The following is a 16,168-nucleotide window of genomic DNA, read 5'->3' as shown; positions in this document are numbered from 1 at the left end:
AAAAAAAAAAAAAAAAATCTCCCAACAAAAACAAGTCCTGGGCCAGACGGTTTCCCAGGGGAATTCTACCAGACATTTCAAACAGAGTTAGTACCTATTCTTCTCAAGCTGTTCCAAAAAAGCAGAAACAGAAGGAAAACTTTGGGACTCATTACCTTGATTCCCAAACCAGACAGAGACCTCACTAAAAAGGAGAATTACAGGCCAATATTCCTGATGAACATGGATGCAAAAATTCTCAATAAGATACTAGTAGATTGAATTCAACAGTATATTAAAAGAATTATTCACCATGATCAAGTGGGATTCATTCCTGGGCTGCAGGGCTGGTTCAATATTCACAAATCAATGTGATACATCACATGAACAGAAGAAAGGATAAGAACCATATGATCCTGTCAATAGATGCAGAAAAAGCATTTGACAAAATACAGCATCCTTTCTTAATAAAAACCCTTAAGAAAGTTGGGATAGAAGCATCATAACTGAACATAAAAGCCATACATGAAAGACCCACAGCTAATGTAATACTCAATAAGGAAAAACTGAGACTTTTCCCCCGAAATAAGGAACACGGCAGGGATGTCCACTCTCACCACTGTTGTTTAACACAGTGTTAGGAGTCCTAGCCTCAAATTTAACATAGTGTTAGAAGGCCATCCAAATTGGCAAAGAAGAAGTCAAACTTTCACTTTTCACAGATGACATGATACTCTACATGGAAAACCTGAAAGAATCCAGCAAAAAACTGCTAGAACTGATACATGAATTCAGCAAAGTCACAGGATAGAAAATCTATGTATAGAAACTGGTTGCATATCTATACACCAAAAATGAAGCAACACAAAGAGATATCAAGTGGAGCACCTGGGTGGCTCAGTCAGTTAGGTGACTGACTTCAGCTCAGATCATGATCTCATGGTCCGTGGGTTTGAGTCCCATGTCAGGCTCTGTGCTGACAGTTCAGAGCCTGGAGCCTGCTTTAGAGTCTGTGTCTCCCTCTCTAAAATTTTTTAAAAATGGTTATTTATTTTTGAAAGAGAGACCTAGCATGAGTGGAGGACAGGCAGAGAGACAGGGAGACCTAGAATCTGAAGCAGGCTCCAGGCGTTGAGCTGTCAGCACAGAGCCCAATGCGGGGCTAGAACTCACGAACTGCGAGATCATGACTTGAGCCAAAGTCGGATGCTCAACCAACTGAGCTACTCAGGCACCTCTAAAAATTTTTTTAAAGAAAGAGATGTCAAGAAATTGATCCCATTTATAATTGCACCAAGAATAATAAAATACCTAGGAATAAACCCAACCAAAGAGATAAAAGATCTGTACACTGAAAACGATAGAGAGCTTATGAAAGAAACTGAAGATGACCCAAAGAAATAGATAAACGTTCCATGCTCATGGATTGGAAGAACAAATATTGTTAAAATGTCAATACTCCCCAAAGCAATCTACACATTCAATGCAATCCCAATCAAAACAACACTGGCATTCTTCTCAGAGCTACAACAAACAATCCCAAAATGTGTATGGAACCACAAAAGACCCCAAATAGCCAAGGTCATGTTGAAAAAGAATCCCAAAGCCCACGTGTGTGCGCCTAATCTCAGCTGGTCCACCCAAGGCCCCCTGGGCGCCAACCCTAGTCCCCCGTGCTGTTCCATTTCCCCTCCAACAAGATGAAAGAAAATTATCATAAACCAGGAGAGACTTGCCAAACTGCAAGCACAAGCGTTTATTGGTGGGAGAGGAACTTTCTCACCAAAAGAAGGTGGTTCATAGAACAGCTACAGCAGATGATAAAAAAACTTCAGTTCTCCTTAAAGAAGTTGGGGGTAAACAATATCTCTGATATTGAAGAAATGAGGATGTTCACAAACCAAGAACAGCGAGGGATCCACTTTAACAACCCTGAAGTTCAGGCATCCCTGGCATCGAACACTTTCACCATTACAGGCCACGCTGAGACAAAGCCGCTGACACAAATGCTACCCAGGATCTTACACCGACTTGGTGCAGATGGTCTGACGAGTTTAAGAAGATTAGCTGAAGCTCTGCCCACACAATCTGTGGATGGAAAGGCACCACTCGCTACTGGAAAGAAGCGTGATGATGAAATTCCAGATCTTGTGGAGAACTTTGATGAAGCTCCCAAGAATGAAGCACACTGAATTGAGTCAACTTCTGAAGAAGAGAAAGCTTGAAGAAGTTAACTGGGAGCTTCAATTTTATATTATGACTGCTTTTAAAAAATTTTGTTCATGGAAAAAAAAAAAAATTTTGTTCATGGATCTCATAAAATCTAATCTCTAGTATTTTTAAGCTCCTTGGACACTGTAGCTCTTTTCAGTATTTGCTTATACACAATTCTTCCTTTGCATCTAATTAAGCTGAAGAAGCCTGGGAATAAAGTTTGAAACAAGATTAATAAAGTTATTTGTGAAAGAAAGAAAGAAAGAAAGAAAGAAAGAAAGAAAGAAAGAAGAAAGAAAGAAAGAAAGAAAGAAAGAAAGAAAGAAAGAAAGAAAAAGAGAGAAAAGAGAGAAAGAAAGAAAATCAAAGCTGAAGGCATCACAATCCCAGACTTTAGCCTGTACTACGAAGCTGTAATCATCAAGACAGTATGGTACTGGCACAAAAACAGACCCGTAGACCACTGGAATAGAGAATCCAGAAATGAACTCACAACTGTATGGCCAACTAATCTTCGACAAAGCAGGAAAGAGTATCCAATGGAAAAAAGACAGTCTCTTTAGCAAATGGTGCTGGGAGAACTGGATAGAAGCATGCAGAAACCAGATTACTTTCTCACACCATACACAAACATAATTCAAAATGGATGAAAGACCTAAGTGTGAGACAGGAAACCACGAAAATCATAGAGGAAAAAACAGGCAACAACCTCTCTGACCTCGGCCGCAGCCACTTCTTTCTTGACATATCTCTGAAGGCAAGGGAAATAAAAGCAAAATGAACTATTGGGACCTCAAGATAAAAAGCTTCTGCACAGCAAAGGAAACAATCAGCAAAACTAAAAGGCAACCAAGAGAACTGGAGAAGATGTCTGCAAATGACATATGGGATAAAGGATTTGTATTCAAAATCTATAAAGAATTTACCAAACTCAAGACCCAGAAAACAAATAATCCAGTGAAGAAACAGGCAGAAGACATGAATAGACACTTTTCCAAAGAAGACATCCAGATGGCCAAAAGACACATGAAAAGATACTCAACATCACTTATCATCAGGGAAATATAAATCAAAACCACACTGAGATACTATCTCATACCAGTCAGAATGGCTAAAATTAACAACTCAGGCAACAACAGACGCTGGTGAGGATATGGAAAAAGGGGAACCCTCTTGCACTGTTGGTGGGAAATGCAAACTGGTGCAGCCACTCTGGAAAACAGTATAGAGGTTCCTCAAAAAATTAAAAATAGAACTACCCTACGACCCAGCAACAGCCCTACGAGGAATTTACCCAAAGGATACAGCAGTATCATAGGGGCACATGTACCCCAATGTTCATAGCAGCGCTATCAACAACAGCCAAATTATGGAAAGAACCCAAATGTGCATCAACTGACGAATGGATAAAGAAGATGTGGCATACATATATAATGGAATACTACTTGGCAATGAAAAAGAATGAAATCTTGCCATTTGCAGCAACGTGGATGGGACTGGAGGGTATTATGCTAAGTGAAATAAGTCAAAGAAAGACATATACATGTTTTTACTAATATGTGGGAATTTGAGAAACTTAACAGAAAACCACAGAGGAAGGGAAGTAAAAATAAGTTACTAACAGAGAGGGAGGCAAACCATAAGAGACTCTTAAATACAGAGAACAAACTGAGGGGTGATGGGCCTGGGAAAATGGGAGATGGGCATTGAGGAGGGCACTTGTTGGGATGAGCACTGGTGTTAGGTGTAAGTCATGAATCACGGGGATCTACTCTCAAAGCCAAGAGTATACTGTATACATTGTATGTTAGCTAGAGTGACAATAAATTATTAGGAAAAAAAAAGAGAACTGTTCTCTTAATACTCTTTATTTCACCCATACCCTCCCCCCCGCCACATCCCCTATGGCAGTTACCAGTTTGTTCTCTGTATTTAAGAATATGGTTTTTGCCTCTTATTTGTGTGTTTGTTTCTTAAACTCCACATGAGTGATATCATATGCAATTTGTCTTTCTCTGACTTTTTCCTCTTAGCATTATACCCTCTAAGGTCCATCCATGCTGTTGCAAATGGCAAGATTTCAGTCTTTTTTATGATTAATATTTGTGTGTGTGTGCGCGCACGCGGGCACGCACATGCACACACATGTATTCATCTGGGAATGGACACTTGGGTTACTTCCGTATCTTGGCTATTATAAATAATGTTGCAATAAACATAAAGGTGCATATATCTTTTCAAACGAGTGCTTTTGTTTCCTTTGGATAAATACCCAGTGGTAGAATCACTGGATCATACTGTAACTCTATTCTTAAGTTTTTTGAGGAAATTCCATACTGTTTTCCACAATGGCTGTACAAATTTGTATTTCCACCACAGTGCACAAGGGTCCCTTTTCTCTACAGCCTTGCAAACACCTGTTATGTCTTATGTTTTTTGTTTTTTTTTTTTTTAGCCATTCTGACAGGCGTAAAAATATCTCATTGTATTTTTTTAAGGTTTTATTTATTTTTTGAGAGAGAGATAGAGACAGCGTGAGCAAGGGAGGGTTAGAGAGAGGGGGACACACAGAATTGGAAGACAGGCTCCAGGCTCTAAGCTGTCAGCACAGAGGCCGACGTGGGGCTTGAACCCATGAACCGTGAGATCATGACCTGAGCCGAAGTCGGACGCTTAGCCGACTGAGCCACCCAAGCGCTCCTCATTTTATTTTTAATGTGCGTTTCCCTGATGACTAGTGATGTCGAGCATCTTTTCATATGTCTGTTGGCCATCAGTCTTCACTGCAAAAATTCTATTTAGGTCCTCTGCCCATCTTTAATTGGATCATTTGTGGGTTTTGTTGGTGTTGAGTTCACAATACCACCCCAAGTAATCTATAGATTCACTGCAACCTCTATAAAAATTCCAATTTTTTTTTGCAGAAATAGAAAACCCATCCTAAAATTCATATGGAATCTCAAAGGACTTCCAATAATAACCAAAGCAATCCTGAAAAAGAAAAACAAAGCTGAAGGACTCACGCTTCCTGATTTCAAAACTTACCACAAAGCTATAGTAACCAAAACAGTACAGTACTGGTATAAAGAGAGACGTAGTCATCAATAGAATAGAATAAAAAGCCCAGAAATAAACTCTCATATACATGGTGAAGCAATTTTGTACGAGGGTGCCAAGACCCTTGAATAGAGGAAAGGAGAGTCTTTTCAACAAATGGTGCTGAGAAAACTAGATGTCCACATGCAAAAGAATTAAGTTGAAGGTCTTATCTACCACCACATACAAAAATTAGCTCAAATTTTATCAAAGACCTAAAACTCACAGAAGAAAACACAGGGCAAAAGGTTCAGGACATTGAGTTTGGCAATGATTTCCTTGAAATGACACCAAAGATACAGGCAGCAAAAGAAAAACTGGCAAACTGGACTTTATGGACAATTTAAAATTTTGTACACCAAAAGGCACTACCAACAGAGTAACAAAAGAAACCCACAGAATGGGAGGAGATATCTGCAAAGGCCATATACCTGATGCAGGATTAATACTCAGAATATACAGAAAACTCATAAAATTCAACATAAAAAAATATAAACAGTCCAACTCAAAAACAGTCAAAAAGACCTGAGTAGACATTTCTCCAAAGACAATATACAAACGGCCAATAAGCATATGAAATGATGCTTAGCACCACTAATCATAAGAGAAACACAAATCAAAACTACAATGAGATACCACCTCACACTCATGAGAATGGCTGTTATCAACAAAACAACACAAAACAAAGCCAGAAAACAAGTGTTGGTGAGGATGTAGAGAAAGTGAAGCCCTTGTGCACCATTGATGGGAATGAAAATGGTACAGTCACTGTGGAAAATAGCATGGCACGACCCCCAAAAATTAAACACAATTACCCTATCATTACCAGTGGTTCCACTTGTGTGTACACGCCCTGAAGAACTAAAAACAGGGTTTTGACAAGATATTTGTACATTCACATTCATAGTAGTTAAGACATGGATGCAATCCAAGCATCCAGCAATGGATGAAAAAATATGCAAAATATGGTAAATACTATTTACATTATTCATCATTACAAAAGAAGGAAATTCTAACATATGCTAGAACATGGATGAACTATGAGAACACTAAGTGAAATAAGGCAGACACAAAAGGGCAAATAGCGTATGATTCCACTTACATGACGTATGCAGAATAGTCAAATTGATGGAGGGGGAAGAAAAGTAGAATAATGGTTGCCAGGCACTGAGGGGAGGAGGGAACAGGAAGTGACTGTTTAACTGGCAGAGTTCCAATTAAGAAAGATGGAAAAGGACAGTGGTGATGTTGTACAACAATATGAATATACTTCATGCCACCAAATCATACTCTCAAAAAGGGTGAAAGTGATAAATTTTGTTATGCATATTTTAGTGCAATAAAAAAGTCAAGTAGATAGATTTCAATGATGCTCAGCAAAAATATTCCACAATACCTCTCTAATCAATTAGCCAAGCAAAAAAGAAAAAGGTAGTCAGTAGGGAACAAAATCTAAAATATAAAAGGATAAACCAGGAGAAAAATAAGTCTTATTTCCTTCTCTGAAAACTGAGTTGAACCATGGTTTCTTCCAAACTTTGGAAACTTCTTGTTTCTATGAGGAGGAAGATAAAATATTATTCTGTACTGCTAGACCAGGGTTTTGTTTTGTTTTTTTTTTTTAATTATAGGACCAAGATGAATTTAGAATTCTTTGCAGAAAGGAACATATTTAAATTCAGAAGACCCTTCCTCTGAGTATGAAAATAAAAGAAATGTAGTCTATCATACACACTCATAGTTCAGAAGTCACAACCTTTCAACATCTCTCAATGAATGAACACAGAAAGTCCGCTCTGTCTCACATGTCTGGAGGTACGAATGTCAGCCTATAAAAATGGAGCACCTGAGTCCTCCCTACAATTTGACAGCTAGCGTTCACTACAGCATGGTGTTCACCACTTACTGAAATATCAAAATGGCAGCTTTCCAGACAAAGTAAGGATGGCTGGTTAGAGCACCAAAGGATCCTTCCCTCTAAAAGAGTTTGCTTTGAGGAACTGAAAGCGTTCTTTTAAAAACTGCATTTTAACACATAATGCTACTTACGGTAGTTTGAAATATACACAACTTCTTAAAAATACAGCCTTTGTGGGACGCCTGGGTGGCTCAGTCGGCTAAGCGTCTGACTTCGGCTCAGGTCATGATTTCACGGTTCATGGGTTTGAGCCCCGCATGGGGCTCTGTGCTGACAGCTCAGAGCCTGGAGCCTGCTTTGGATTCTGTGTTTTCCTCTCCCTACCCCTACCCCACTCACAGTCTGTCTCTCTCTCAAAAATAAACAAACATAAAAAAAAAAAAATGCAGCCTTTGCAAAGCATACCAAGACTGACTATAAAAGAGGAAGCTATCTTTAGAGTCCACAGCAATCACACTGGGGACCCGAAGTTTGTAAGTGTTCAGAAAGATGAATCAATCACAGGTTCGCTTTAAATAAAAACAAATGAAGTACCAAGAAAAGGATGCTATCAAAAAGAAATCTGAAATACTAATGCCATGGACTTTGTTGCTTCAAGGAGTCCCTCTTCTTGGGGGGTATTAACTCATGGCTTCCTTGAAGTATTACAAGTCCTGCACTCTACAGGATAATGGGAAATACAGTACTGTTTATACTGAAGAAAACACCCTGATCAGATGGAAAGTTCTCATTTATTAACAGCTTTAAAAGTCGAGGCAATACTGTTGATTGATGACATCTAATTACTAGGAACAAGATACATTTTAGGAAAAGACTGATTTTCCACACATGAAGTCTACTAATAGGGAAAACAATCTCAACTTCTACTCTGCTTACATGCAATTAACAGGAAATACTCCTTCTGTATACAGACTTAAGGCCCAAGGAACTGCAATGAAGCAAAGCATCGCACGTGAGCGCCTACTTGCCTATTACACAGAGGAGCGGAAGAACCAAGGGCCTTTTCCCGACCTGCCCTGCAGCGCGAATACAAGCGCACAACAGGAGTTCCACCTATCTATGCTTCGTCCCTTGACTCTAAATGGGGAGCAAATGTTGCAAAACAGGGACCTTCTACAAGGTACATTGCCCGGTGACAGCTGTTTCTGGAAAAACAGGCTTTCTGCGGTAACAGGAGAAGCAGAACCAGTGGCAAAGTTCAGTCTACACTGGCAGCCAGCACTGTTTGTGGTACAGGGTGTGTCACAGTGTTTGGTCGTGAGAGCAGTAGTGACCTCAATGAATAAGTTCTGTGGCATAATTTTGGCCATTATGCTTAGGTAGGTGACCCAAAATCTGAGTCTAGAGCTCTTCTAGAGATTCTGGAAGCCATTCACTATCACTTTCAAATTTGACCGTGTATACACTTAACCTCAATTTCTCTATCAGTGAAAGAGAGCTAATACAGTATACTTTGAAAGTAGCAGAGAGAATTAAATGAGATAATGTGTGCTTGTCAACCTTTCGAGAGAAAAAGGTAAGTGATTCAGCCAGCAATATCGAGTTTATTAGGGAATAGCGGAGGAAGCGCAATCTGGAACAAGCAAACGATGGAGAACAACAGGCAAGTCTGGGCAACAGAGGAGGAGAGCATTGTTTTATAGACAAAAAGGAGGAAGTTGGGAGGGTTGTTTTGAAGAAAAGTTCATTGGGGAAAAAAATAAGAATTCAAAGTGGTGGCGCCTTCTCATTGGCTGTCGGTGGTTGGAGGTGGGAGTCTCTGATTGGCTGTAGGTGAAAGCCACCTCCTCGGTCCAGAGGAAATCTTCCTTTTTCCTGCTGGACTGCGCAAGTGGTAAGGAGTGGTATGTGCCCAAGAGGGCATCCTTCACGGTTTCTTGACTCCGATTCTGAGTTAGGTTCCCTTGACACATTTTCACTTGTTAAATCTCTTTGTAAACAGTAAGCTAATATTTTGACAATGTACTAAAACTTAACTCTATGTCAGGTGTTAGATAAAGCATTCTATTTCATGAGTAAGAAAAACAATAGTTAACATTAATGATGGCATTCTCTTAGCCAAGCACTGTGTTAACCACGTAACATAGTTTATCTTATTTAGTTGTCAGCACGACTTTAAAAGGTGGATTTTATTATCTCCTATACAAAGTAAGTAGAGTAATAGTAATAATAATCATGACAACAAATCACATGATGGAAATATGTGCTGGAGTTCACAGAAAGAAAAAATACTGTACATGAATGATTTGGGGTGACAGAAATATTACTGTAGTTTAAGGGAGATAATCCAGTAGCCAAACAGTGAGAGCCACAGTTGCCAATTCCCGAAATACCAGTGTCCATTATTTGGCAACTTACTTGAAGAATTACTTTAAAATACCATTTTCCTCTTGACTTATACTTAAGGTTGTTTTGCTTATTTGAGACTTGATTATACTTTGGAATCAAAATGTCAAAATGTTTTCAGTAGCAACACAGCCCATTTATACATAAATCATACTTTTTATGGGCTGTATCTCTGGAATACACTTGGTTGAAGGTTCACTTTGGGCACTTGCCACAGGATCCTTTTTGTGTATGTATTATTATCGACATTCCTCCTTTCTCTCTAGATCCCTGGTAAGGTCCTTGAGGGAAGGAATCATGTATTTTTGTCTCTGAAAGACCCAAGGCACATAAGCACCTTATAGCCATATACAAAGTGGTTCTCCATGATGTCTGGCATTCCCTGTGGAGAACTGAGGAATGTTCCTGTCTGGATGAGTTCCACAATACACAACTGGGTGTGCCCCTTGGGCCTTGCCTAAAGACCCCTAACTTCAGAAGGCTCAACTGCCCAGTTACTCCATTCCACTTCCTCGTAGCAAAGTCCCGATTTAAATTTATTTCTCACCAGAGTAAGAGACATTCTGTTCATATCTCTCCAAAGAAATGAACTCATTCCTGTCTCTAAAGTAAACTTACGTCACCCATATTTGAAGATATGGGCTCTTCTTATGCAAGTAGTGAATGAGGCTTTATCTATAAATCACTTGACTACAGCCTTTTGAAAACTTGGCAAAGGCAGTTTTACATGGAACTACAAGATAAAAGTGATACCAAAGGTCAACAAAACCAAGTATTAAACTTTGTTCCTTTCCCCTAGCAACTACATAACCCCCACCCCACACACACATACACAGTATATCCCGTCATCACCAAGTCAAAACATGATTGATCTCAGGTAATCAAATCATATATTCAACAAGTCCACTCCTTGGTACTCTGACCTCTGGTCTGAAGTTCATGAAGATAACGTATCTGAATCCCAGTGTGACCACAAACACAAAGATCTCTATCAAAGGGTTGACTGAGGGAACAGGTTTCCACATTCCAAGGCCATCAAGCATGTGCCTTTGTTGTAGAAGATATTCAAGCAATAGCAACGCAAACTCTTCCCACCATCCCTGAAGCACACAGCTGTGAAAACATCCTCCTTTACAGAACATATCAGTTGATAATATTCAGGGGGGGAAAATTATGTGATCATTTGTTACTCTTTTCTCATTCGTGCTTCAGTTTCCCTAGAAACAGGAAGAAGCTCCGTGGGGCACTAGGGAGAGGTGGGCAGTCAGGGGCAGAAAATCTCCAGTGTGCCCAAACCAAGGCAAGAGCAACTAGGATGATGGAAGAGAACAAGCAGAGGTATCACCCGCTACCAATGTGATACACTGACTGTCAAGGCCCAAAGACAAGAATATCTTTTGAACAGAAGTACATCTGATTTTATTATGAAATTAACTCACCTTAGAGAGAGAGACAGGCAAACTGGCTAAAGAAAAAGGTTTTAGAATGAGACCTGAGTTGAAATGCTGGCCCTACCTTTCACCAGCTGTGTGATAGGAGAGGACTTTAAACCTCTCTGGGCCTTATCTGCTCAGAGGAAAATGCCTACCCTAAGAGGTCTGACAGAGACATAGAGATTTAAGGAGATAACAGACGTTAACACCTCTGTGCAAAAAAAAAAAAAAAAAAAGAGAGAGAGACAGATGGGAAGAGAAAGGTTGTTATTATTAGCAGAAAAGTAGCACCGTGCATATACCAAAATCACTCTCAAATGCAGCTTCAAATCAACAGTAATAAAATGAAAGTATATTCTATAAACACTCCAAAACTTTTCTGTCCACCACATATAAAAATATGTGTAAAGTTCTTCTATCTTGCCTATGTCCCCATATATCATTTTTACTATAAAGATAAATTGTACCTTGGAAGAAAACAAAAGCTAAAAGTAGGTCAAACATATGTTTGTTTTCATATTACAGTAGATGCTAATGGGTAAACATGCAAAAGTAAAAATATTTCCAGAATTATTTTGAGAGAGCCGTTCATTAAAAAAACAAATTAAACCGCAAACAAAAGTTACAGGAAATCTTTGGATTTAAGGAAAAGAACCATGCTGAACGAACCAAAGCTGTCCAATAAAGGAGCAAACTGCCTGTATGACAATGAGCTGTGTGGGGTTAGATATAAAGCAAGTCAAGGCTAGAAGTCTACTTTGATGAAATATTCTATAAAATACACTCAACTTGAGGACTCTGCAACCAGAATGATAAAACATTAAAAATTCCTTCTAGTTCCGGGGCGCCTGGGTGGCTCAGTCGGTTAAGCGTCCGACTTTGGCTCAGGTCATGATCTCACGGTTCATGGGTTCGAGTCCCATGTCGAGCTCTGTGCTGACAGCTAGCTCAGAGCCTAGAGCCGGCTTCGGATTCTGTGTCTCCCTCTCTCTCTGACCCTCCCCTGCTCACAATGTCTCTCGGAAATAAGTAAAAAAACATTTAAAAAAATTTTTAAAAATCCCTTCAGTTCTAAGATCCTATATTCTTTGAACACTACAATGTACAGCCAACTCTCTTTTGTTCACGGTAGGATAGAGTTCACCTCTAACACGGCCCGTATTAAGAGAAGGGTCTCTAAATTCAGGAGAGAGTCAGAGTTGCCACTGAACTCAATTATGAGAGGAGTTAAATTAATAGATCTCATGACTCCCCCCATCGGACACGCCTGGAAACTTGTCCTGCTTTCCTCTCTTTTGACTTTTCTTTTCTTCCCTGGATGCTTTGCTTATAATCTGTTCAGTCTAATTCCATAAATATTTACTGACTTCTAGGAAATCTAGCTCAAAGAAACAGACTGAAACTCAGAAGATTCATATACCAAGACTGTTTACTACAATGTTATTTCAGTATAAAAATGTTCTCCAGGGGCGCCTGGGTGGCTTAGTCGGTTGAGCGTCTGACTTTCGCTTAGGTCATGATCTCGCGGTTCGTGGGTTCGAGCCCCGCGTCGGGCTCTGTGCTGACTGCCAGCTCAGAGCCTGGAGCCTGTTTCAGACTGTGACTCCCTCTCTCTCTGACCCTCCCCTGCTCACGCTGTCTCTCTCTCTCTCTCCTAGAAATAAATAAAAAAAACATTAAAAAAAAAAATGTTCTCCAAGGGGAGAATAATTACATGTTATGCAGCTATTAAATGGTGTCTTCAAATAATATTCCGTGACATGGGAAATGCTACAATATAATTTTAAGTGAAACTGTGATATACAATGACAAATTCAGCACAGTTCTAAATGCAGAGTAAATATGTATCATATATATGTTTACACCAGAAGGAAATACATAGCAAAATAGTAACAAAACTGTAGCTGAGTGGTAGAATTTTTAGTTTTCTTTTTTGTAAATCTGTTTTCCAAATTATCTAAAATAATCATATATTTTCATTTTATGATCCTAAGAAAAAGAAATCCTATTTAAAACAATACGGCCAAACGCCCCTCTACTTGGTTACCTCGGATTCGTAACTCTGAAAGTGACAGTTCCTTTAAAGGAGGAAGCCTGGTATGAAAAAATAAGTTTGCATCCGACCCCGTGTTTGAGATGGTTGCTATGCACAGCGCTGTCTTTAAATTAATCAGTAAACAAGGAACAGCTGGGACAATTATTGAGGATGTGGAACAACAGGAACTTGCAAACCCAGCCAGTAAGGCTATAAATCCACATAACAGGTTTGAAGAATGATTTGACAGCATCTAGTAAGGCTGAAAAGATTTCTCCCCTACTAAACAGTAATTTATTCCCAGTTACACGCCCTAGGGAAAACTTTCATACATGTGCATGAGGAGACATGTCCAAGCAGACCTACTAACTGTTCAATAATGAAAAAATTTGAAACAACTCAAACATTGACAGGACAATGGATAGGTAAATTGTGAAGTAGTCATTCCTCGGAACACAATACAGCAGGGAAAATGAGGTATGTATGGACATGGACACATCTCAAAAGTATAAACCAAGAAAAAAAGTTACAAAAGTATAAATATAGGATACATACAACAGAATGCAATTTAGATGAAGTCAAGACATATAAAAGAATATTAAATACTGTTTAGAGTTCTATAAATATGGAGTAGAAGGTAAAGCCACGAAAAAAAATGTGTGGGCATGATGAACACCAGTCAGATCACTGATTTCCTGTAGAGAGGAAGGGAGAAAAAAATATTAGGGAGGGTCACAAAAGGGAGTGAGGGGGCTTGAAGTTGTTTCAAATGTTTTTCTTTGGGAAGGGGGCAAAAAAAATCAAACAAATGGTAAAATATGGTAAAATACTAAAGTCTGACAAAGTTGGTAAGTGAAGATTCAGGTGTTTGCTGTTTTTGCTATATGCTGAAATATTCCAAATGAAAAAACAAATTAGGTAGCAGCTGGCAATCTCTATCGGGGACAAGGCTTTCTAGCCAAAGCCATAATTCTTGAAATCTTCTAGGTTTGAGACATGGAAATCCGATGGAAGCTCTGGTTCTGGCTCCCACAAAGGTTTGTGACACCACCACAATTCCATCCTCAGCCACCACGGGAGCCATTCAGGAAAACATACCCTTCTCTGTTAGCAAAACTAGACAATTCTAGGTAATTAGAGAGGGAATGACACACTGGCTGCTCAGAAAGACAGCCTGTGACAAAAACAAGACCTCCCCAGGAGAGAGACCAGCAGTGTGTTTGATAACTAGTGAGAAGGCTAAAAACGGAGTGATATGCACACAGCTCAATGTCTTCAAGGCTCATTTAAAAGGTCTGGGAAGCACTGAAAGGAATGTTCCTATACTTAATCAAGCTTTGGTAGAAATCCAAAGTTTTAAGTTAAGCAGTGACTGATAATGAAGATGAGTGAGATTTTTGTTCATACGTCTCAAAGCTTTCCTGTTTGCACCTCTATTCAATAACAATTTGGTTAGTTTGTATGCTAATATTTGACTAACGTTTGTGCTTAGCTTTTCCAATAAAGCACAGTACTATTTTCAGCAAGTCCAGATGAATGGAAAAGTATGTCACTGTGTCAGTGACTCCATGAACTAACGCTCAGGAGACCTGCAATGATATCAACAGCAGACAGTGGATCTAAATCGCTGCTTAAGTACCTAGAAGCACACAGTCTTTTCGAAAGTGAGGCTTAAAGCCTCAAAGCTATGAAAAAAAAAAAAAGGAAATACCACAATTCAACATGCATGTTAAAGTCTTCAACTGATTTAATGATCCCAGATGAGTATTTTCCCTGCAAGTTCTAGGTCTGTGGTACAACAAAACCGTCCCAGAAATACCAACGTCGTAAGCTTAACAATGCCATGTGAACGTTCCAATTTCATTATCGCCCTTCATCATCGCCATGTCTTCCATCTTCACATCCCAATGGAAATCTCTTCTTTGTACCTGCCTACTCCCCACCCCCTGCCCAGCTGTTCTGCTACCTTCCCCTACTTTAGCTCATGCCCTTGTCTCTAGTCCTGGACCACACATTTGCTGCCTCCCAGGAGAAAGAGGAACCAGGCGGAGAACTGGAGATCTGGAGGAACAAGAATGGGCTAAAGAAGACACTTCCATCTCACTCTTTTCTGTCCTGGTGATGTCCTTCCCTGCCATCCATCTTTCCAGTAGAGTTTTTTATGAAATCTATTCTGAATAAAGCCTGTACTATATAATAAACGCACAACTTAAGACTTTCGTAAGTTGTTAATTTAATTAAGAATTAATTAATTCTTAAGTTGTTAAGTTAATTCTGGGAGGCACACAATTACAAAGAAAACCATGCCACTTAATAAAGCTGCAAAGCACATATGGGTTTAGTTCTGCCCTGGGGTGGGGAGGGGTTTTGGAAGATAATGGCCTCTCTGGACGTGGCGGAGACTGGGGGCACCACGGTATTTATTGGAAAGGGAGGTTAATCATCCGCCCACACACAGGGAGACTCACACAATGGAGGCTGGTCCGCCCAGAACGCCAGCAGTGTCCCCAACCTACACTCTCCCACTCTTGCTGTGACACACCGGACCACAGAGCTTCGATGTACCAGGTAACTCCAGCTCATCTCAATAAACATTTGGCTAATTTTGACATTTCCTGGCTTTTAGGAACATGCAAAATCTGCCATCAGGTTGTCCAAATTCCCAGTGCTGCACGGAATTCTGGGAAGGGGGAGGCTGCTGATGGCACACGCTCCAGTGGGCAGTGTTGCCTCCTAGTGTTTGGAAATCCTCATTAAAGTAACTACCTTTTGAGTCTGATATCACGATGTTTAGGGGACTTCTTCACTTACACTTGATGCAGCAACTCTGCTGAGCCAAAATAGCTACAGGGGCCATTTTCCCCTGAAAACGAGTCAAGGCAGTTACACAACCCTCCACAGGGAGCAGCACACAGCGGCCTCTGAGGGAGTGCGGGAGGAGACCGGTAAACATCTCTCCCTTCATCAGTTCAAGTTCCGGCTCAGATTCCTCTTGACAAAACAAACATGGCTTTTGTATCACAGTAATTCTTTTGTAGCAAGCGACTCATTCTCACATTCCTTCTCTAGCTTATTTTCCCCCATAATTCTTTACCCTTTGCCCGCGGCCCCTCCTCCCCGCCATGTTGTACTATTTGCATGGAAAAA

General features: G+C 39.9%; 1 protein-coding gene and 1 pseudogene across 2 annotated transcripts in view; one reads left to right on the top strand and one right to left on the bottom strand.

Moving 5' to 3' along the window:
• Nucleotides 1-2,171, top strand: part of LOC120236896 — a 12,328-nt pseudogene extending 10,157 nt beyond the window's left edge.
• BORCS5 (BLOC-1 related complex subunit 5) overlaps nucleotides 1-16,168 on the bottom strand; it is a 98,635-nt gene that overhangs the window by 42,451 nt on the left and 40,016 nt on the right. The window lies entirely within an intron of this gene.

The sequence above is a fragment of the Hyaena hyaena genome, unplaced genomic scaffold (genome assembly GCF_003009895.1).
Source record: "Hyaena hyaena isolate Hyena2069 unplaced genomic scaffold, ASM300989v1 scaffold_164, whole genome shotgun sequence".
Taxonomy (NCBI): domain Eukaryota; kingdom Metazoa; phylum Chordata; class Mammalia; order Carnivora; family Hyaenidae; genus Hyaena; species Hyaena hyaena.
The sequence above is the reverse complement of the archived record's forward strand: the minus strand, read 5'-3'. Positions and strand labels throughout refer to the sequence as shown.